The sequence below is a fragment of the Bos grunniens genome, chromosome 10 (genome assembly GCF_055505025.1).
Source record: "Bos grunniens cultivar Pamir isolate PY7600 chromosome 10, Bosgru_T2T1.0, whole genome shotgun sequence".
NCBI classification, from domain to species: Eukaryota; Metazoa; Chordata; class Mammalia; order Artiodactyla; family Bovidae; genus Bos; species Bos grunniens.
Genome location: NC_141174.1, coordinates 68,314,231 through 68,337,161, shown reverse-complemented (window position 1 = coordinate 68,337,161; position 22,931 = coordinate 68,314,231). Strand labels below are relative to the sequence as shown.

The following is a 22,931-nucleotide window of genomic DNA, read 5'->3' as shown; positions in this document are numbered from 1 at the left end:
TCATTTTCACTTTCATGCATTGGATAAGGAAATGGCAACCCACTCCAGTGTTCTTGCCTGGAGAATCCCAGGGATGGGGGAGCCTGATGGGCCGCCATCCATGGGCTTGCACAGAGTCGGACATGACTGAAGTGACTTAGCAGCATGACCCTATATGCAAGACAGCAAAAGAGACACAGATGTAAAGAACAGACTTTTGGACTCTGTGGGAGAAGGTGAGGGTGGGATGATGAGAGAATAGCATTGAAACATGTATATTATCATATGTGAAATAGATCACCAGTCCAGGTTCGATGCATGAGACAGGATGCTCAGGGCTGGTGCACTGGGATGACCCTGAGGGATGGAATGGGGAGGGAGGTGGGAGGGAGTTTCAGGATGGGGAACACATGTACACCCATAGCTGATTCATGTGAATGTATGGCAAAACCACCACAATATTGTAAAGCAATTAGCCTCCAATTAAAACAAATAAATTTTAAAAATAAATAAATAAAATGCAGAATGACAGTGAAAAAAAAAAAAAAGAAAAAAGAAAAGTTTGAAGCTAGCAGAGGTTGACTCATGAGGTTTAAGGAAAAAATGCAATGTCTAGCTAAGATATTGAAGGTGGCTACTCTAATCAAGAGATTTTCAATGTAGAAAAAACATTGCAAGAGGACGCCATCTAGGATTTTCACGGCTGGAGAGAAGTCAATGCCTGGCTTTAAAGCTAAATGATAGGCTGACTTTCTTGTTAGGAGCCAGTGCAGCTGATGACTTGAAGTTGAAATTAATGCATACTTACCATTCTGAAAATCCTAGGGGTCTCAAGAATTATTGTAAATCTATTATACCAGTGCTCTACAGATGATCGCACATCTGTATACAACATGGTTTACTGAGTATTTTAAGCCCGCTGTTGAGACTATTTACTGGCAATGCACCTGGTCACCCAAGAGCTCTGATGAAGATGTACAAGATTCATGTTGAAAATGCCTGTTAACACAACATCCATTCTGCAGGCCATGAATCAAAGAGTAATTTTGACTTTTGAGTCTTATTATTTGAGAAATACATTTTGTAAGGTTACAGCTGCAATAAACAATGATTCTTCTCATGGATTTGGGAAAAGTCAATTGAAAACTTTCTGGAAAAGATTCATTATTCTGATGCCATTAAAAACACTTGTGATTCATTACAAGAGGTCAAACTATCAACATTAATATGAGTTTGGGAGAAGTTGATTCCAACCCTCAAATATCCAGTAACCCTATGTAACTTTGAGGGGTTCATGACTTCAGTGGAAGAAATAACTGCAGATGTGATGGAAAGAGCAAGAGAACTAGAGTTAGAAGTGAAACCCAGAGATGTTACTGAACTGCTGCAATCTCATGATCAAAATAGATGAGGAGATGCTTCTTTAGGATGAACAATGATACTAATTTCTTAAGATCGAATCTACTCCTGATGAAGATGCTGGGAATATTGTAGAAATGACAACAAAGCATTTAGAATATGTCATAAACTTAGTAAGGCAATGGCAGGGTTTGAGAGGATTGACTTCAGTTTTAAAAAAAGTTCTTCTTTGAGTAAAAATGCTATCAAACAGTGAGTAGGAAACCCACATGGAGAAGGCAACGGCAACCCACTCCAGTACTCTTGCCTGGAAAATCCTATGGACGGAGGAGCCTGGTAGGCTGCAGTCCATGGGGTCGCAAAGAGTCAGACACGACTGAACGACTTCACTTTCACTTTTTACTTTCATGCATTGGAGAAGGAAATAGCAACCCACTCCAGCGCTCTTGCCTAGAGAATCCCAGGGACGGGGGAGCCTGGTTGGCTGCAGTCTATGGGGTCATACAGAGTCTGACACGACTGAAGCGACTTAGCAGCAGCAGCAGCTATCAAACAATGTTGCATGCCACCACCCAGATCAGTCAGTATTCATCAATATCAAAGCAAGACTCTCCACCAGAAAAAAAGATTACAAATTGCTGGAGGCTCAGATGATGGCTAGCAATTTTTAACAATAAAGTATTTTTAATTGTATTATAAAAATTGTATTTTTAGAGATAATGCTGTTGCATACTTAATAGAAGTATAGTATAAACATAGCTTTTATAGGCACTGGAAAAACAAAAAATTATGCAACTCATTTTATTGCAATATTTGCTTTATTGTGTTGATCCGGAACTGAATCTTCAATATCTCTGAAGTGTGCCAATAGAGTCTTCATATTTTCATTCAAAAATTTCCTTCATCTGAAATTACTGACACACTTTGTCTTTTTCCTAATCTTTTTACATGTTTTTATTTTTCATGCTTTACCCTTTGTTTGAAGCAGTGATACTTAGCATTTTTTGTCTTGTTCCTGATTTTTTTAAAAAAATGACATTTTTAACATTTTGCCACTATGTATTAAGTTTGCTGGAAGTCTTTTTGTGATTACTTTTAAATAGCTTCAGAAATGTTGCTTTCTTAGTTAGCTATACATTTTTATAATGAATGGTTGTTGGATTTTATCAAATGCTTTTCCTGCATTTATCAAGGTTACCATATTTTTATTCACTTCAAACTTTAAGATGGTGATCACAATAATATAATTTCTAATGTTTAATTCACTTTGCCTTTTGAAAAACATCTAATTTGTTTTCTTTATTTTCTTTTTTTTATTTTGTTAATATGTCACCAGATTCAGTTTGCTAATATTTTTATTTAGCACTTCCATTAATTTATCTATGTTCATGATTGAAATTGCCATGTAATTTTCCTTTCTTGTATGTCTTTGTCTAGTTTTAGAACCAAGTTTTTAGTCACCTTATGAGATCAACTGAGAAAATATTTCCTCTTTTTTATTATCTAAAAGTTTAGAATTACCTGTTCCTCAGATTATTAGAACTCACCTTTAAAATTATTGGGGCTAGTATTTTCTTTACAGGAAGATTTTAAATAATTGGTTACATTCCTTTACTAGTTATAGAATCATTTAGACTTTTTAATCTCTTCTGAAGTCAATTTTCATATATTTTTCTCTGAAAATTCATATACCCATCTAGTTTTTCCTAATCCGATGGCATAAAGGTCTATAAAATGTTATATTATCCTTTTAATAAAATGTACAACCTGTGGTTATATTTCCCTTTTCATTCCATTTTTTTCTTTCTCTGTTTTCCACTCATCACTTCTGTCATGAGTTTTTCAAGGTTACTAAGTCTTCTATATAACCCTCCTGCACTGGCTAGAACCCACTTGTCCATTATGGTTTCCTCAGCACCTAGAATCATGCTTAGAGCACTCAAAGTATTCAATAAGTATTTACTGAGTTTTAAAAATGCATGCGAAAAGCATGAGACAATGTGGCTAAAGATCAAGTTTTAACAAACTTCCAAAGCAGAAAACAGTAACTACAAATACACGGGTCTTTCTTTCAAGAAGAAAAAGTAAATAACAGCTTAAAAGTTAGTATGTCCACTGTTTACACCAATCTTCAGTATTTGCCTAGTTTTGATCCCTTTAGATGGAATTACAGATCTTTCAAGATTTAAAACTCACAATCTAGTTGCAGTGGTTTTAATGAAAGGCCTATTTTACACAACACTTGATAGGTTCTGGTATTAGAAACACAGAGATCATGAATTTCCTCATTTTTCTTCACTACCATAGACAGTAATCAACACGTGATCTTGTAACATGTAGTACTGATCCATCACTATTGCTCATTTTCCAAAGTGATGTTGCTGATGTGCTGGAAGTAAAGGGGCCTCATGAAGGCAAAGACACAGAAGAAATGCTGAAAAGAATGAACTTGGCACACATTACTCAACAGAGTCCTTCAAATACTGGATTGTCAAACAGGGAAGTGTGGGCCACTCTTTCAATTTTCAGGAAGAACTCTCTAGTGATCAGCAATTCCAACCCCTGCACCTCTGCCTAAACCAAACTGAATCAGGAGGGCCGAAAAGAGAAATCAGTTTTCTACACTTACTCCTCTACACCTTTAATCCATATACTTAGTGGTTTTCTGTTGGAATCTGAACTGAGAGATTAACTGCATGACTCCATAGCTGTAAATAGGATACCTTTGGAGATTAGATTATGCACTGGCCCAAACAAGGCTCTGTAAATCCTAATAAAATCCTTAAACAAATTCTTCTTTTGATATATTTGACAAATTTCTCCCAAAGTGAAATACTGAGAATAAACTTCAGGTAATTGAATCCTGCAGATATGGGGTCAGGACACAATACTTGAAGCCCAAAGATGTAGCTGCTGCTGCTAAGTCGTTTCAGTCGTGTCCGACTCTGTGCGACCCCATAGACGGCAGCCCACCAGGCTTCCCCATCCCTGGGATTCTCCAGGCAAGAACACTGGAGTGGGTTGCCATCTCCTTCTCCAATGCATGAAAGTGAAAAATGAAAGTGAAGTCGTTCGGTCCTGTCCGACCCTCAGCGACCACATGGACTGCAGCCTTCCAGGCTCCTCCGTCCATGGGATTTTCTAGGCAAGAGTACTGGAGTGGGGTGCCATTGCCTTCTCTGAAAGATATAGCTGCTGCTGCTGCTGCTGCTAAGTTGCTTCAGTCGTGTCCAACTCTGTGCGACCCCATAGACGGCAGCCCACCAGGCTTCCCCATCCCTGGGATTCTCCAGGCAAGAACACTGGGGTGGGTTGCCATCTCCTTCTCCAACGCATGAAAGTGAAAAGTGAAAGTGAAGTCATTCAGTCCTGTCCGACCCTCAGCGACCCCATGGACTGCAGGCCACCAGGCTCCTCCGTCCATGGGATTTTCCAGGCAAGAGTACTGGAGTGGGGTGCCATCGCCTTCTCTGAAAGATACAGCTAGAAACTACTATTTCCAGCAGTTTAAGTGAATGGCAGTTAGGCAGCAGTTCATGAGTACTGAAATTGAGGAAAAGGGACCAGAAGCAGCCCCACCTCTGCTAATAATCTGAATTTGGCAGATAAGAGTGAATTGAAGTCCCTGAAGAGAAGGCCGTGACCTCATGGAACTCAGGTCAAATGTGTAATACAAGGCAGATGTGATTGGGCTATGGGAAGGAGAAGAATATACTATAGGAGATAGTATCCTGAAAAGACTTAAAGATTGACTGTGTATTTATGTATACTAAAAATGGTTGTGTTTAAATTATAAGTGCAAGAGACAAATGCTATGTATTTGGCATGATTGATACATATTTATAGTACAACTCCAAGCCAGTGCCTAGAACCTAATAGGTGTTCAATTAATATTTTTAGAAGGGTCTTCCTTGGTGGCTCAGATGGTAAAAAAAAAAAAAAAAAAAAATGTGCCTGCAATGCAGGAGACCTGGGTTTGATCCCTGGATCAGGAAGATCCCCTGGAAAAGGGAGTGGCTACCCACTCCAGTATTTTGCCTGCAGAATCCCATGGACAGAGGAGCCTGGAGGGCTACAGTCCCTGGTGGGTTGCCAAGAGTCAGACACAACTGAGCAACTAACAACAAGTCATATAAAGAGTACTGGTCTGGAGACCTGAATTCTAATCCTGACCCTCTCATTAACTAGATGTGTCACTTCAAAAAAGTCACTTAGCTTCTTTGGTCATAAGTATTTAAGGCAATGGCACCCCACTCCAGTACCCTTACCTGAAAAATCCCATGGATGGAGGAGCCTGGTAGGCTGCAGTCCATGGGGTCGAGAAGAGTCGGACACGACTCTGAGCGACTTCACTTTCACGTATTGGAGAAGGAAATGGCAATCCACTCCAGTGTTCTTGCCTGGAGAATCTCAGGGATGGCCGAGCCTGGGGGGCTGCCATCTATGGGGTCACACAGAGTCGGACATGACTGAAGTGACTTAGCATAGCATAGCATAGCATTCCTCTATAAAGCAGAAGATAAATTGAAAACTTACAATATCACTTCCTATTTGAAGCATCTAATGTCTCCATTAGTGCTACAAGAAGACCAGGTCCCCACACCCAGTAAGACATGCTCTCAGGGAATCACTGAGCAGAATCAAAGCCAGGGAAGTGAATGGAGTGTTCAGCAGCTAGTCTGATGTGACTGGAGAACTGGGCTATTGGAAGACGACGCAGGTGATGCACATGGAGGAAATGGATGAGTCAGGGTCTGAGAAAAATCACTTAAAGTGGGAGAGGTAAAGAGCTGCTGCTGAAAATGAGCCTGAAGGATGCCAGCTCATCTGTTAAGACCAATGAAGTCTATAACATTGTGAATAGTGATGTCATCCTATATGGTAAAAGGGCAGTGAATACCATTCCTTGGTGCACATACTGATAGGTTTTTTTCAAATAGAAGTGCCTGCTGCCCACCGCCCCCAACCCCAGCCAGAGACTCTGACTCATTAGACATCAGAATTTTTTTTAATCTCTGTGGTGATTCAGGTGTGTGATGAAAATCATGTGTGTGATGCTTGACAGTTCACATACATTTCAATGTTATCCTTTCATCCTCACAGCCAGCGTAGATAAGGAGCAGAGTAAACAGAATCATCACTGTTTCACATGGGCAAAAATAGAGTCTCAAAGAAATCACCTCTATCCAAAGGATGAGTAGCAGAATTGAGACTCTAAGTCAATCTGCTGAACCCAGGTTGTGTGCTCTTTTATCGGAGCTCAGTCACCTAAAATGAAAACAGGGATAAATGAGTAAGAATTTCTCCCCCAATACAAGAAAATATGGAAACCAAAAAGCATGGCTTGAAGGTAGCAAAGGGTACATTTAAGTTCAATGAAAAGGTGATTCTTTGAATGTAGTTGACACATTCATGGACCTATTAACCTGAAGACATGCAAGGTGATCGTAGTTTGGAGGAGATTTCAATACATTGATAGATAAAGGATACACTCTTTTGGGCTTCCCAGGGGGTGCTAGTGGTAAAGAACTCACCTGCAAATGCAGGAAATTTAATAGATTTGGGTTTGATCCCTGGGTTGGGAAGATCCCCTGGAGGAGGACATGGCAACCCACCCCAGTCTTCTTGCCTGGAGAATCCATGGAGAGAGGAGCCTGGTGGGCTACAGTCCATGGGGTTTGAAGAATCAGACACAACTTAGCATGGCACAGCACACTCTTTTAACTATTTGAGAGCAAGACTCTTACACACTTGTCAAAGTCCAAAGGCCAAGCTGGTTGTATTATGTTACCAACAGTCTACAAATTATAGTCAGATATTCTCAGAGCTTACAGTCTTATCCACCTCAACCTTCTACTGAAAATTTGCTTATCTGTGCCCTCAGAGGGAAGGAACAGCACAGATAAGTAAAATTCACACAAATCAGCTACAAAAAATGAGGATGTGGTGACGGTCCCATTACCACAAAAGGCCCGGGGCCCCTGGTGACATCAGGCAAGCTAGTTATTACACGATTAATATGGGGAAGGAAACTCACAGTTATCGTATGCCTGCAGTAGGAAAACCCTGTGGGAGATACTGCCTGCGCCATCACAACTGGTCCTCGTGGGAATCCCCAAAGGGTAGCGTTATCATTAGGCCCTTTCCACAGGTCAGGGTGGTCAGGCTCAGAGAAGTTCAGTAACATGCTTAATGTTACAGAGCTCCACACAGCAGAACTGAGCTATATCTACCTCCAAAGCTTGTAGTCATTCCACTATATTATGTTTTTCACAGCCAATCCAAGTACAAGAAAACCTGGTGTAACATAATTAGATGCCTCTGCCTTTATGGACGGAGAAGACAATGGCACCCCACTCCAGTACTCTTGCCTGGAAAATCCCATGGACGGAGGAGCCTGGTGGGCTGCAGTCCATGCGAAGAGTCGGACACGACTGAAGTGACTTAGCAGCAGCAGCAGCCTTTACAGAGGGCACCTGAGTGACATCAGGCACCTGAGTGGCTTACATCATTGGCAGCAGCACTCAGAGCACAGGCAGGAAGACAGGACACCTGACCCTGCAGAGTCAGGGGGCATCTGATCTTTACCCTCATGTGTTCATCCAAACTGGGAGTGTTACCCCTGTGTGGGGAGTCCTGCCTCATTTAGTCACTCTGATGTTGCATAACAGGTATGGCATTTCCAAAGCAAGTCACGCTAACTGTCAAAAAAAAAAAAAAACATTGTAAAAGCAAAAATGTTGGCAGCCAGATGGCTGTTAAATAATCAAAATTTTACTGCCTATTACAAAAGCCAGGGCTCATAGAAGCTGCTGCCTTAAATTTTGCGGAGTCCTAAGCTTTAAGTGGGCTTCCCTGGAGCTCAGCTGGTAAAGACTCCGCCTGTAATGCAGGAGACCCCAGTTTGATTTCTGGGTTGGGAAGATCTCCTGGAGAAGGGATAGGCTACCCACGCCAGTATTCTTGGACTTCCCTGGTGGCTCAGAAGGTAAAGAATCCACCTGCAATGTGGGAGACCTGGGTTCGATCTGGGTTGGGAAGATCCTCTGGAAGACAGCATGGCAACCCACTCCAGTATTCTTGCCTGGAGAATCCCCATGGACAGAGGAGCCTAGTGGGGTTTCACAGATTTGGACACAACTGAGCAACTAAGCACAGCACAATACGAGTTTTAAGGAGGGGCTTCCCAGGTGGCGATGCTGATAAAGAATCTGCCTGCCAATGCAGGAGAAACAAGAGACGCAAGCTCCATCCTGGGTGGAGAAGGTCCCCTAGAGGAGGGCATGGCAACCCACTCCACTCCAGTGGAGAATCCTATGGACAGAGAAGCCTGAAGAGCTGCGGTCCTTGGGTCACAAAGACCTGGACACGACTAAAGCAAATTAGCACACACAAGCACTAAGGAAACATGTAGAATTATACATCCCATCCTTAAATACAACACAAGTGAGAGATATGTAGTTGATTCAGAGGACTGGGTGCCAGAATTTATTCTCACTTTAACATTGAGAAGCCACCCGGAAACATACATCTTGCTGAGTACCAATTAATCCTGATGGAGCATGCCAAACACAGTGGGCACATAAAGCATCAGCATCATCCCTAGCTTACACTGATGAAATGTATGGACGGTAACTTTGCCATAAGCTTCTTTGCTGTGAACTCTGCCGCAAACACTTTTGCTGCAAACGTTTTCGCTGTGTAACTTCATTGGCCATAAGGCATTGTTGCTGCAAAAAAGAACTGATTTACAGTTTGGTTCCATTTCTTGATTGATTCAGTACTCCCATGTTTATACTGCATGAATCTGAAAAAAACTGAGGGTCTCAAATATTTATTATTTGTAGACTTTTTAATGAGGGCCATCTGACTGGCATGAGGTGATATCTCATTGTAATTTTGATTTGCATTTCTCTAATAATTAGTGATATTGAACATCTTTTCATGTGGCTGTTGGCCATCTGTATGTCTTCTTTGGAGTTGTTACCTCTGTTACTAACAAAAGAAATTTTAGTGAAAAACAAAATGTGCAATACCAAACGAAGAGACAAATTAACAATCAAAGAAAAAGTATAAAATATTATGAATGAAAAACTTTGAAGACAAGTGTTTAGGTACAATCATAAAATAAAATCAGTTATTTGTGCAGTATTGCAATGGATCTATATACATTTTAAATGTATTCAAATATTCTGTATTTTGCAATGATGACTTTCATGTTTGTTATTTATTTTTTATGCTTATGTCCTTTTCATTCCCCCCCTCTTTTGTTTTATTGTTTTTTCTATTATGACAATATTGCCTTCTGGCCAATTAATTATGCAGTGAGTATATTCAGGCAAAAATTCTTGTGGCAAAGATATTCACTGCAAAGAGGCCTTTGACAAAAATATCTTGAACCACAGAACTGCCTCGTTCCTGCTATCTCCGCATTCCTCACCACATGTCAACCCACTTCCCACTAGCAGGCAGACCCTCTTCTTGAAACACATAGATCTGTCTGTGTTGAATTCCAGCTAAAAATCTTTCCATTGTTCTTAGTATAAAGTTACTTAATTCACATGCACCAAGGTCTATTTTGTTCTTTTTTTTAGTTTCCTAACCATACCTGCCTGCCTCAGGACCTTATCACATGCCAAGATCTGGCCAGAATCATGACTTTCTCCCCACCCCAGCCCACCACCTTAACCAGGCTAATTTCATCCCTCATATTTCTGCCTAAATGTCACATATTCAAAATATCCAAGTTAAGTGTCTCCTCGTATTTTCTCATAGCACCCCACTGGTCTGCTTTCAAAACAATGACAATTTGAATGTAACATTTAAGTAAGTCTTTGTTAAAGTCTGTTTTTCTTACTATAAGGTAAACTTCTTGAAAGCACAGGAAAATAACTCACTCATTTCTCTATTTCTAAGTGCCTTCTCATCCTCTGCTGCCCCTTTTGCCTTCAATCTTTCCCAGCATGGGGGTCTTTTCCAGTGAGTTGGCTCTTAGGATGAGGTGGTTAGATAGCATCACTGACTCAATGGGCATGAATTTGAGCAAAGGGAGATAGTGAAGGACAGGGGAACCTGGTGTTCAGCAGTCCATGGGATCGCAAAGAGTCGGACATTGACTTAGCAACTGAACAAAAAGTGACTTCTATATTGATTAAGTTGTTCGTTCAGTAGTTGTTGAATAAATGAATGAATGAACTTGGTTATCCTTTCCCTGAAAGATTTTGTTTTCTAATAAGCTAGGGATAATCCCAAACACATTTCCTTCCAAACTGAGGGTGTGTTCCTGCATGTCAAGTTACCTCTCCTGGGTCAAAGGATGACACACCGCACTCGGGTGGATGCTCCCTACTACTGCCAGTTTGGTGTCATGGCATCTCACCTGCAAGATGGTTCTCATGGCACTATCCACAGTCTGGGTTGTAAGCACCAACTCATGTCCTCAGCACACGACACCAGACCATAAGAGGCAAATTCCCTGCTTTACACAAATATGCCTTTTAACAAATATTTGTTTGTTGCATTGGAATCTGAAATCCTATGAAAATCACATTTTATACCTAAAAGCTTAGTTCATGATTTCAAATATTGAAATCTATTGTTCACATAGGGGCATGTATATTTAAAAAGTATTTTTCATTTGTTGATTAAGAAAATGCCATGAAAAAATTTAAAAAATAAAATGCAAAGTATAACAATGAAAAAAGAAAATACCATGATCTACTTATACTCTAAAAAATTAAAAAAAAAAAAAAAAAACGACAAAACAACAGCATACTGGGAGGTTTAATCTCTTTTTATGGGGCAAAAATTCTACTTCTATCCCAGGAATCTGGAGACCCAGAGAAAGCTATAAGGTATGGGCAGTGTTACAAATGAGCTCCTGGCCCACAGACCTCTGCACAGTCCATGTACCTAGTGGTAACCATGGCAGAGTCTACATATAGATGACTGCAGCACAACAATGGAGAGACAGCACTGAAATAAGAAAACAGCAATTAAAAGCAAAGTTACTAGTTTCTTCCTATATATCATCAAGGTATTTCCAAGTACTGCAGTTAACTGCCAGATGTTCAAGAAATGACGTAAAATGACAGGACTAAAAAGCAAGTACATGAAGGACAAGCCCGTGAAGGAGTTAAGGCAGTAACCCAGCTGGGCAGATGAGAGATACTAACGTCCCAGTCTTCATCCTTTTCTAGCATCTGATGGTCTAAAGTGCAGAATTAAAGTGCAAAAGACCATTTAAAATATTGAAAGAAAGACAAAGCCCACACATGCTTATGCACACTTACACACATGGAGTATAAATAAGCCAAAAAGTTAATAATGCCCAGATCCTGCATATAACCCTCCAGTCCCCACACTACCAGGGAACTTAGACTCCTTGGTCCTCCCCACTTGGCAACCGTTCCTCTACACCCACCACTCCACTCTGGGACTATGACCAGGGGCCCCTTCTGTTAGTATTCACGGATGCATCATCCTTGTTTAGCACCTGCTGACCTGGCGTCTGATGGGGTCAGCTGACACACCCACCAAAATGACAACAATGGCAGTACCTTAGTATCAGAGACTATAAAGGTACTGATTAAAATAGTTATCTATAAATAAACAATAAGGATTTACTGTATAGCACAGAGAACTACATTCAATATCTTAAACTATGATGGAAAAAATTTTTAAAAAGAATATAGATATATACTTATCTTTGTATAATCAAATCACTTTGCTATACACACAACAATAACACAATATTGTAAATCAACTATACTCCAAAAATAAATAGGCAAAAATAAATCCTGGCACAAAGAGGGAGCATATTCTTCAGCAATATTTACAGATGACTTACAGATTTATTTACATAATATCTAACTAGGAAATATTTTATGGGTTACATTGGCCAAATTACGATTGCTTTCATACTTAGTCAAGAAGCAAGGTTTAATCCATTTAACAATTAAAACAAAACAGACAAACAAAAAAAACAATTCTCTATCTCCCTTTCTCTGTTGGACACATACATTTGAAGACCTAAGAGTTTCTGTGCTTTTCGTGGAGCTATGTAACCTGCTATAGTTTAGGGATCTATCAAAGCAAATTCTCATTAAATGCCTTATCTCTGGGTTTGTCTTCCATACAAAATATGAGTCACTCTTAGAATTCAACAATTTAAGTTAAATTTGTCTGCACTGAGGTTTCCTTCAACAGGATCATGCTTCACCTCTACCATGTCAGGGTAGCTCTCTTTCCTAGACTTGGACATCCCTGGGTTTACTTCAGTTGTCACCTCAGAGCTTTCCCATAGATCAGTTCAGTTCAGTTGCTCAGTCGTGTCCAACTCTTTGTGACACCATGGACTGCAGCACGCCAGGCTTCCCTGTCCATTACTAACTCTCCGAGCCTAGTCAAACTCATGTCCATCAAGTCAGTGATGCCATCCAACTATCTCATCCTCTGTCGTCCCCTTCTCCTCCCACCTTCAATATTTCCCAGCATTAGGGTCTTTTCCAATGAGTCAGTTCTTCACAGCCGGTGTCCAAAGTACTGGAGTTTCAGTTCCAGCATCAGTCCTTCCATTGAATATTATATTCAAGACTGATTTCCTTTAGGATGGACTGGTTGGATCTCCTTGCAGTCCAAGGGACTCTCAAGAGTCTTCTCCAACACCACAGTTCAAAAGCATCAATTCTTTGGCACTCAGCTTTTTTCACAGTCCAACTCTCACATGCATACATGACTACTGGAAAAACCATAGCTTTGACTAGATGGACTTTTGTTGGTAAAGTAATGTCTCTGCTTTTTAACGTGCTGTCTGGGTTGCTCATTACTTTTCTTCCAAGGAGCAAGTGTCTTTTAATTTTATGGCTGCAGTCACCATCTGCAGTGATTTTGGAGTCCCCCAAAATAAAGTCTGTCACTGTTTCCATTGTTTCTCCATCTGTTTGCCATGAAGGGATGGGACCGGATGCTATGATCTTAGTTTTCTGAATGCTCAGTTTTAAGCCTACTTTTTCACTTTCCTTTTTTACTTTCATCAAGAGGCTCTTTAATTCTTCTTTGCTTTCCATAGATAACAAAAATAAAAATTGAAATTCAAGATTGGAAACTGGCATCAACATCCCATTGGCTGTTACTAAGAAATCAGATAATGGGAGAAACTTAGATCTTACTCCTGAGTAGCCCAGTTTTATCACGTCTTAGTACAAGCAGTTTGGAGAAGGCCATGGCACCCCACTCCAGTACTCTTGCCTGGAAAATCCCATGGACTGAGGAGCCTGGTAGGCTGCAGCCCATGGGGTTGCTAAGAGTCGGACACGACTGAGCGACTTCACTTTCACTTTTCACTTTCATGCATTGGAGAAGGAAATGGCAACCCACTCCAGTGTTCTTGCCTGGAGAATCCCAGGGATGGGGGAGCCTGGTGGGCTGCTGTCCATGGGGTCGCACAGAGTTGGACACGACTGAAGCGACTTAGCAGCAGCAGCAGCAGCAGCAGTACAAGCAGTTGGTTGCTGCTTGTGTTACTGATGGGATTATCTATCATTCTACCATTGTGGTCTAACAGCTGAGTTTTAAAGTTTCTTTGATCTTAAAGATACCCTTTTAGAAATGAAGTTTGTCTTAGGAGAGACCACATCTTCTAGCTCCATTAGATTATACAATTCATTATTTAAGACTCAGAAAGGTCTAATACTGAAAGAAGTAAGTATTGTATTTACTTCCTATTTTTTTCCCCAGTTGTGGTCAAAATTATGCCACCATAGTTCGTGAGACCTTGGGTGGATTACCTAACTGCACAGAGTTCAACTTGGCCCTCTTTCAAAAACAGAGATTTCAGACTTTTTATGTCATACTATCATAAAAAATGTTCATTATACACCTATAAATTTCAGAAAATATACAACATGATATTTACCTTAATCTTTGAAAGTCATATAGCATAAGGAACATGGTGATCATCTAAGCACTGTAAAAAGTAAAGTGGAGGACAGTGATTACATTTACAGCAGAAAGGATGAGTGTGGCTTGGAGAAGAGTATCTTTCAGATAGCATTTTAATTAAAGAATCTCAATTTTACAAGTAATAAGTGAATATATTCATATAAGCATAAGACATGTGAGGTAATACAGCATAGTTCATCTGTTTAGAGTTAGTCTTGAGGTCAAATTTCAGCACATATCTGCTGGCCATATGACCTTGAGCATGTTAGTTTATTCTGCAGCTCAATTTCTTTACCTGTCAAATGGGGACTAAATTGGCTTTTGGTAAGCCATGGTTCTGACTCTTTGCAACCCCATGCACTGCAGCATGCCAGGTTTCCCTGTCCTTCAGACACGACTGAGCGACTGAACAACAGCAAAAGTCATAGATGCTCCACAAATAATAGTAAATGTGCTGATTTGCTAAGAGTGGCTGGAAGGTAACTCCCGGAGAGGGGAAGTAAACAGCTCCAAAAGCAATCAATGATGGATTCATTCCTTCATCTATTCCTTATTCAATCACTCTTCCAGCATTTGTTAAGAATAAAACTTACTATGTGATAGGAACCATGCTAGTGTTTGAGTGTTCATCTTTAAGTAAGAGAGCATTAGCAGTGCAGAGTTAAGTGCCAGAAAAGAGGGAGTGGATGAGGCTACTTTGCACGAGGGTTGGACTGTGAATGCCAGAGAAGAGTGGGCAAGGCAGTCACAGAGATGTATTACATTCCAAGGATGGGATGGCCAGTGGCTATGTGGAAAGAGCATGGAGACGGGCACAGTGTTCCTCGTGTTTGTAAGGTCTGGACTGAGTGCATTATCTGAAGAATAATGGGTGCTCGGTAATGTGTGCGAGAAGAGGAAGGAAAGAAAAGTGTTCCAGATGTGAGAGTGAGGTAAAGAATTTGAGAAAAACTAACACAGCTGAGATAAATATGATGAGAAACAGATGTGTGAGATGAGTAGAATGGGATGAACCAGTGCTTACTGATGGATGGCCGTGGAGTGGAAGGGGCAGTAGTCATGAAATACAGATGCCCTCTCCATGGTCCTCGTTTAGCCATGAGCCTCTTGCACGGCCCTGAGCAAGTCATCTCAGTATCTCTCGATTCCAATTTCCTCACCTCTGAAATCAGGGAACTGAATCCACTCTGAGAACTATCTCAACTCTCTCCCCTTCCACTTAGAATTCAGGAAGCTCTCACCCACCATTTCTAGTTTCCTGTTCTCCTACATGGCAAAATACAGGAGCCTAAGGGAAGCAGAATCACATGATAGGAAGGAAGAATACAACCTTCCCAGGCTTATAAAGGAAAATTCTAGAGCTTTAGGATTAAAGTGATAAGTAGTTTGAGCTGCCATTTTACTAAGCTTAATGAATTGGCCACTCAAAAAAAAAAAAAAAAATCTGCAATGTTAAATATTTTTATTGCCTGAAACAACTGAAAAAATATTGTGGGAACATGAGGGGTGAAAGGATTTTTGGAAAAAAGGGTCTTTCATCAATGAAACACACCCTCTCCCCACCACGAGGGTTAACTCTTTAACCTCTTCATAAATTTGACCTTACCATATGAAGAGAATTATTTACAAGTAGATTTCTAAACCCATTATCCTTTAGCTTATGCTGAAAATTATCAACTGCTAGCCTGATCAGGCTGTGTAATTTAATTAATCATAAGTCCCTGATAGCTCAGTTGGTAAAGAATCCACCTGCAATGCAGGAGACGCCAGTTCGATTCCTGGTTGGGGAGATCTGCTGGAGAGGGGATAAGCTACCCACTCCAGTATTCTTGGGCTTACCTTGTGGCTCAGCTGGTAAAGAATCCGCCTGCAATGTGGAAGACCTGGGTTTGATCCCTGGGTTGAGACGATCCCCTGGAGAAGGGAAAGGCTACCCACTCCAATAGTCCAGCCTGGAGAATTCCACGGACTATATAATCCATGGGGTCGCAAAGAGTTGGACACAACTAAGCCACTTTCACTTTCAAAGACAATTTAATATTACTGTCACAATTCCTTAAGTCTAACTCCCCTGACTTATTTGTCTTTAAAAGCAGCACTGGCCTGGTATATGGAAGATTCTCAGGAGATATTCATTAAATGCATGATCTGGCAGAGGAAAAGCCAAATCCTGCCTGGGTGTCCTGGAGTCCTTTTGTCTTCTCCCTTGAACTAGGAGAGCCATGAAGATCCAGTGACCTCAATATAAGCAATTCTGCATAAGCATGTGCAAGCTGTATAATTTGTAGATATGAAATTAGACGCATCCCAAAGTCACTAGGGAAAAACCAGAGATGCCAAGTAAGGTGTGAGGTCTCAGGCTGCTGAGTTGAGCCTACTGTTATCATTTTGATGAAGGCAGTGAGGTTCCTCAGTTGTGGGGAAAGAAAGCAAGCCTTCCCAAATATCTAATATCAAAACCATGTGCCTTTTAGGTGAATAGCCATGGATACAGTCTCCTTTGGGGAGAAAAAAAAAATCCTATTAAAACTGAAGCTTCAGCAGATTTCCAGATGCACTCAACAATGAACAAATTATTCCTGGGCCGGCCCTCTAGGCAGAGTCTTTGACTTCCCTCCCAAGATACCCTCTCTCCAGATGAAACAAACTTTTTTTTTTTAATTAATTTATATTTTTAATGAAGGATAATTGCTTTACAGAATTTTTGTTTTCTGTTAAACCTCGACATGAAGCGGCCATAAGTATATATATATATTCCCTACTTCCTGAACCCCCCTATCTCCCCCGAAATCCTACCTCTCCAGATTGACACAGAGCCCCTGTTTGAGTTTCCTGAGACATACAGCAAATTCCCATCGGCTATCTATTTCACATGTGGCAATGTAAGTTTCCATGTTACCCTTTCCATACATCTCACCCCCTCCTCCCCTCCCCCCATGTCCATAAGTCTACTCTGTATGTCTGTTTCTCCACTGCTGCCCTGTAAGTAAATTCTTCAGTACCATTTTTCTAGATTCCGTACATATGTGTTAGAATATGGTATTTATCTTTCTCTTTCTGACTCACTTCACTCTGTATAATAGGTTCTAGGTTCATCCACCTCATCAGAACTGACTCAAAGGTGCTCTCTTTTATGGCTAATATCTCATTGTGTATATGTACCACAACTTCTTTATCCATTCATCTGTCGATGGACATCTAGGTTGCTTCCATGTTCTAGCTATTGTAAATAGTGCTACAATGAATAATGGGATATATGTGTCTTTTTCAATTTTGGTTTCCTCAGGGTATATGCCTAAGAGTGGGATTTCTGGGTCATACAGTGGTTTTATTCCTAGTTTTTTAAGGAATCTCCATACCGTCTTCCATAGTGACTGTATCAATTTACATTCCCACCAACAGTGCAAGAGCGTTCCCTTTTCTCCACACCCTCTCCAGCATTTACTTTTTTGATGATGCTCATTCTGACTGGTGTGAGGTGATACTCATTGTGGTTTTGATTTGCGTTTCTCTAAAAATGAACAATGTTGAGCATCTTTTCATGTGTTTGTTTGCCATCTGTATGTTTTCTTTGGAGAAATGTCTGTTTAGGTCTTTTTCCCACTTTTTGATTGGGTTGTTTGTTTTTCTGGCATTGAGTTGTATGAGCTGCTTGTATATTTTTTAAATTAATCCTTTGTCAGTTGTTTCATTTGCTATTAATTTCTCCCACTCTGAGGGTTGTCTTTTCACCTTGCTAGTTTCTTTTGCTATACAAAAGCTTTTAAGTTTAATCAGGTCCCACTTGTTTACTTTTGTTTTTATTTCCATTACTCTAGGAGGTGGGTCATAGAGGATCTTGCTTTGATTTATGTCATCGAGTGTTCTGCCTATGTTTTCCTCTAAAAGTTTTATAGTTTCTGGTCTTACGTTTAGGCCTTTAATCCATTTTGAGTTTATATTTGTGTGTGGTGTTAGGAAGTGTTCTAATTTCATTCTTTTTTCCTAGTAAATGTCTATGCTCCCTATTGATTCAGGGAAACACTTTGAAGAGACTTAGACAACATGCATTGTTACAGGGACAAAAAGTTGGCCATCTCTGCAGGCAAAGCAATACGAAATAATAATTTCAGGAGGCAGAATGTGTGCTTTCTCCCCTTGCTTTCAACTCCAAGAATATGAACAAACAAATTGGTTATTCCAATCTTTGTTTTATGGATCTTTTCAGAAATTATTTTTGGTACTATTTTCCTATAAGAAATGCAGAAGACTGGCAGCAAATTCTTTCAACCTATTGTCCTGATCACAGTGCCAGTAACATAATAGGCTTTCAATAAAAATTGCTGATAAAAAACACATTGAAGGAAATGCATTAGTTTTCAGTTTTGTGTGCAGTGTCCATCTATGGCAGTGGTTAAATTATCTCACCCTTCCAGCTCATCCTTTACTTTATCAAGTCATTTTCCAACAGAATTCTTTCTATCACTTGGGCTACTTTCTGATGAATTAGGAAATTAAGGCTGGGAGAGAAGGTTCAAGCCCCTGGGTCAATGCAAAGGCAGAGCAGGGAATTCTATTAAGAATTTAAACCACAAGTTCACTTTTCCCTGGCAGTGGGCATGCTTCCAGAAGCACTGGGTCATCACCATCCTTCCAGCTGTGTCCTCTATATTCCTGCATATTCATTCATTCATATAATTGTATCGCTCAGGAGAGGGAGCCCTAACAAACAAGGACAGTGACTGTGACTCAGAGAACCTATGAGTTCTTCTGGATTTAAGGACCTCAAAGAAGAAAATATTCAAAGTCAACACAACAATTAACACGTTAACTATTCTAATATCTTCTTCTTAACATCTCCTAGGGGTGAGTTGGAGAATACTAATATTGGAGCTTGAAAAGAGACTGGATGGCTAATTTTAAGAACAATTTGAGCCCCTTCACTTAATAAGCATTCTTCAAAGCACAGGAGAAGTAAAAAAGAAATATTTTAGGTTGGTATTTTCCAGTCCACTAAATTTTCTAACACAAAATTCAGTGCCCTTTTTAAGTCTCCCAGTAGCCTTATTAATTCTTAGTGACAAGGATACTGTCCTTAACTTTTCATTTTGGGTATATCTTGATGGCTAATATATGAATAATTTGTTGCTGTTCAGTCACTTGGTCATATCTGACTCTTTGCGACCCCATGGACTGCAGCACACAGGCTTCCCTGACCTTCACTATCTCCTGGAATTCGCTCAAACTCATGTCCATTGAGTTGATGTTAACAGTTAGTGCCTCTTAAATTTTTCTGAGTACTGTCATTTCTCTAAAAATTAACTTATGGTACTTTTAAACAAAATTTTTCCTTAATTTATGCATATTTATTCAGTAAACATTTATTTGGCACCTACAGTATGCAAGTTACTGAACTAGACTATGGAAAATGTAAGGATGAGACATAGTTTGCTGGGAAACTATTATCCCAGGATAATAGTTTGAAGAACCATCTATTATCTACCACCCCGGGAAAAACAGAAACCATTGTATTTCAAATAAAGTCAATTCAATATATGGGATTAGGTTACTCAGGTGATGGAAGAGCCAGAAGCCCATCAGAGGATGGTGAAGCAATACTGAAATAGAAAATAGCTGGTAGCACCACCATCCCTAGGCAGGAAGAACAAGAAGGTTGTGTTTCCAGAACTCAGGAGTAAGGACCACCTATCAAAGCTGGAGCTATAAGTTTCAGTTGAAGCCTCAGAGAAGATACATTTCTCCTAGAGACATCTCTCAGGGCATGGGGGTCAGAAGACCCCAGTTTCTGATGCCAGTACTACCAAGTATGAAACCCACCCAGTTGACCCAGGAATTTGGGCTCTACAGCCCACAGGTTCAGCCTCTGTGATAAAGGGCAGAGTAAGAAAAGGTAAAGAATGAACCTGAGAGCAAGCAGACCATATACAGTGAACTTTGACACCTGTGTGGGAGCAAATTCAAATTAGCAATATTAGGAATATATAGAAAGAGTAAAAGAAATGTTCAATAATTTTGCCTTAACATAGTCACAAAAAATAATGAAAATTTAGAGAAAAGATGTATCAATTTGGGGGCTTCCCTCGTGGCTCAGTGGTAAAGAATCCACCGGCCAGTGTTGGAGACACAGGTTCGATCCCTGGTCCAGAAAGATCCCACACATTCTTCGGAGCACCTAAGCCCATGCACTACAACCACTGAGCCTGCATTCTGGAGCCTGCACGCCGCAACTGCTGAAGCCTACACACCCCAGAGCCAATGCTACAGCGAGAGAAGCCACCGCAATGAGAAGTTTATCCACTGCAATGAAGATCAGCCCCTGCTCACTGCAACTAGAGAAAAGCCCACGCAACAATGAAGACCCAGCACAGCCAAAAATAAATAGATACATCAATATAATTTAGAATTGCTGATACTTTATGACAGAGGCAGCACTTTGGGAAATCTAGGAGAAATGGATAGAATTTTGAAAACTAGAAGAGATATAGAAAGAATTCTACTTTGCAAAAGCCTCTAAGGTAGGTAAATATTCTGGAATCATGTACTGGGATCATATTAAAGATGGACAAAAGTACCAAGCTAAGGAATATGAATTTTTCCTGGTATATGAGGAATCACTAAGATTTAGGGACAAGGAAGTGATAAAAGCAGAGTTGTGCTTTAGGTATTATTTTTGCAGCAGCATGTGAAATCCATTGGGCATGCAGATGTCAGGGAAGAGGGAATAAAGTCTGAAAGAAAGGCATGGCCGTGGGATTTCATGGAACCTTTTCTAATTGGTGGAGTGTCATCTGGTTGGAGGTATGGGGCAAACAATTGGAAATGAGAGCCCCCTGAGAGTTCAGAAAGGGTGTCCAGACTGTGTGTGTATGTGGGGGCACCCTATGCAAATAATATAAGATGAAAACCTGAAAGAAAGTAAGAGAGTCACGCAGTCGTGTCCAACTCTTTGCTAGCCCATGGACTGGAGCCCACCAGGCTCCTCTGTCCATGAAATTCTCCAGGCAAGAATATTGGAGTGGGCTGCCATGCCCTCCTCCAGGGAATCTTTCTGACCCAGGGATCAAACCCAGGTCTCCCTCATTGCAGGTGAACTCTACTGTCTGAGCCACCAGGGAAGGCCTAAAACCTTCCCTGAAGATGGATAAAATTACATGGACAGAAAAACAGAAGAGAAACATGCTTCAGAAAAGCCTTGGACATAGAGGAAGAGGAGCTTAAGAAAAGAAAAGGAGTCATGGGAGAAGAAAAAAGAGATCAGGAGAGGACTGCATTTCAGTGGAAAGAGTTTTAGAAAAAAGTGAATGAGTGTGTACATAAAATGAAGCAGAGAAGACAAGGAGAATGAATTCTGGAAAGGGTGGTAGGATTTTTCATTTTCTAAAGAATTTTAGAAAGTATCCAGAACTGAATTTGAAATCCAAAGACTTGGGTTCAAGGCACACATAAAATAATTTCTTTCTACATCATACATTCTGCTTATGTATTATTCCTGCTCTCTCATCAATTTAGTACAATGGAAATTGTTGCATCCTCTTTGGTTCTTCTCTTCAGGATGATCTTTCAGTTCCTACACCCTCTACTAAATGCTTTGTACTCTTGACATCCCCCAGGACAATGCAGTCCCACGTCACAATGCCCATCAGAAGTCCAGTCATCCACAGCCAGCGGCAGGAGTTGAGGGGAGGGAGCACACCATATCTATAATTTGACTTCCTAAAGCTTTGCCCATTGACATGCATTTAGAAAGGACTTAGGGCATAATGGCAAAGACTGACCTGGAAAATCGAGCTAGCATCTTACTTTTGCAGTGAAGTCTCAACAAAACACAGAAAGCATGCTTTTTAATAGGCTTCATTAACATAGTTTCAGTTTATCGTTTGTAGACATTCTGCAGAAAGCACTGAAAAAGAGAAAATACAAGTTAGAATGACACATGTTTATGAACTAGCATGTTGGCCTTTCAAGAAATTTATGTATTCTAGAGAAGCTATTATCCATAGTACTAAGTTTAAACCACTTAGACTGTAATTCAAAACCCTACACAATCTGATAACAGCCTACTTTCTCCAGCATTCTCTCTCTAACCATGCAGTCAATAACTCAACAAACACTTAACTCTCTCCCAGGCATCGTGCCAATCATTACACTGAGCACACACCACCGCCACCACCCTCACCAAGCCTTTTCCATTAAACACTGCAGCCACCGCAGCTCTGCTGGTCAGGCTCCTCTCCGTGCATACTAAAATCCCTCTAGAACCTGTGCCTTTGCTTTTAAATGCTTTCCATTTAAATCTAGCTCCACCACTAACTAGCTGTGTGAACTGGGACAAATTTTTTAAACTCTTTATGCCTCCGTTTTCTCCTTTTTCATCCTTATAGTGTTATATTGTGATGATCAAACACATGTGAAAAGCACCTATGCAGGTATTTAAAGGTACTTAGAACCTACCAGGAATTTGGTAGGTATTCAATCACTGTTAAAAGAAGTAGCAGCAGTAGTAGTAGTCTAATGCTCAATCCTAGATGTACCTTCTTTATAACGCTTTCCATGATCATTCCAGCTCATGTCCAGGACTCCAATGCAGTCTTGCATATGTCTTATATCTTTAAATAGATTAAATGCCCCTTAGAGGCAGACTGTTACACTTT

General features: G+C 40.4%; 1 protein-coding gene across 22 annotated transcripts in view; it reads right to left on the bottom strand.

Moving 5' to 3' along the window:
* The window catches only part of LOC147364777 (uncharacterized), a 559,335-nt gene that overhangs the window by 375,190 nt on the left and 161,214 nt on the right, over positions 1–22,931 (bottom strand). For 9 of the 22 annotated variants that reach the window (XR_015134968.1, XR_015134960.1, XR_015134969.1 and 6 more), the window contains 2 exons: positions 22,056–22,180; positions 6,413–6,606 (listed from right to left, as the gene is read on the bottom strand). The exons of 3 other annotated variants lie outside the window; for them this stretch is intronic. The gene's annotated coding sequence lies outside the window, so the exon portion shown is untranslated. Of the gene's footprint in view, positions 1–5,606; positions 5,844–6,412; positions 6,607–14,254; positions 14,306–22,055; positions 22,181–22,931 lie in introns of all 22 variants that reach the window. 10 more of the 22 variants (XR_015134979.1, XR_015134975.1, XR_015134970.1 and 7 more) reach the window with 6 other exon arrangements.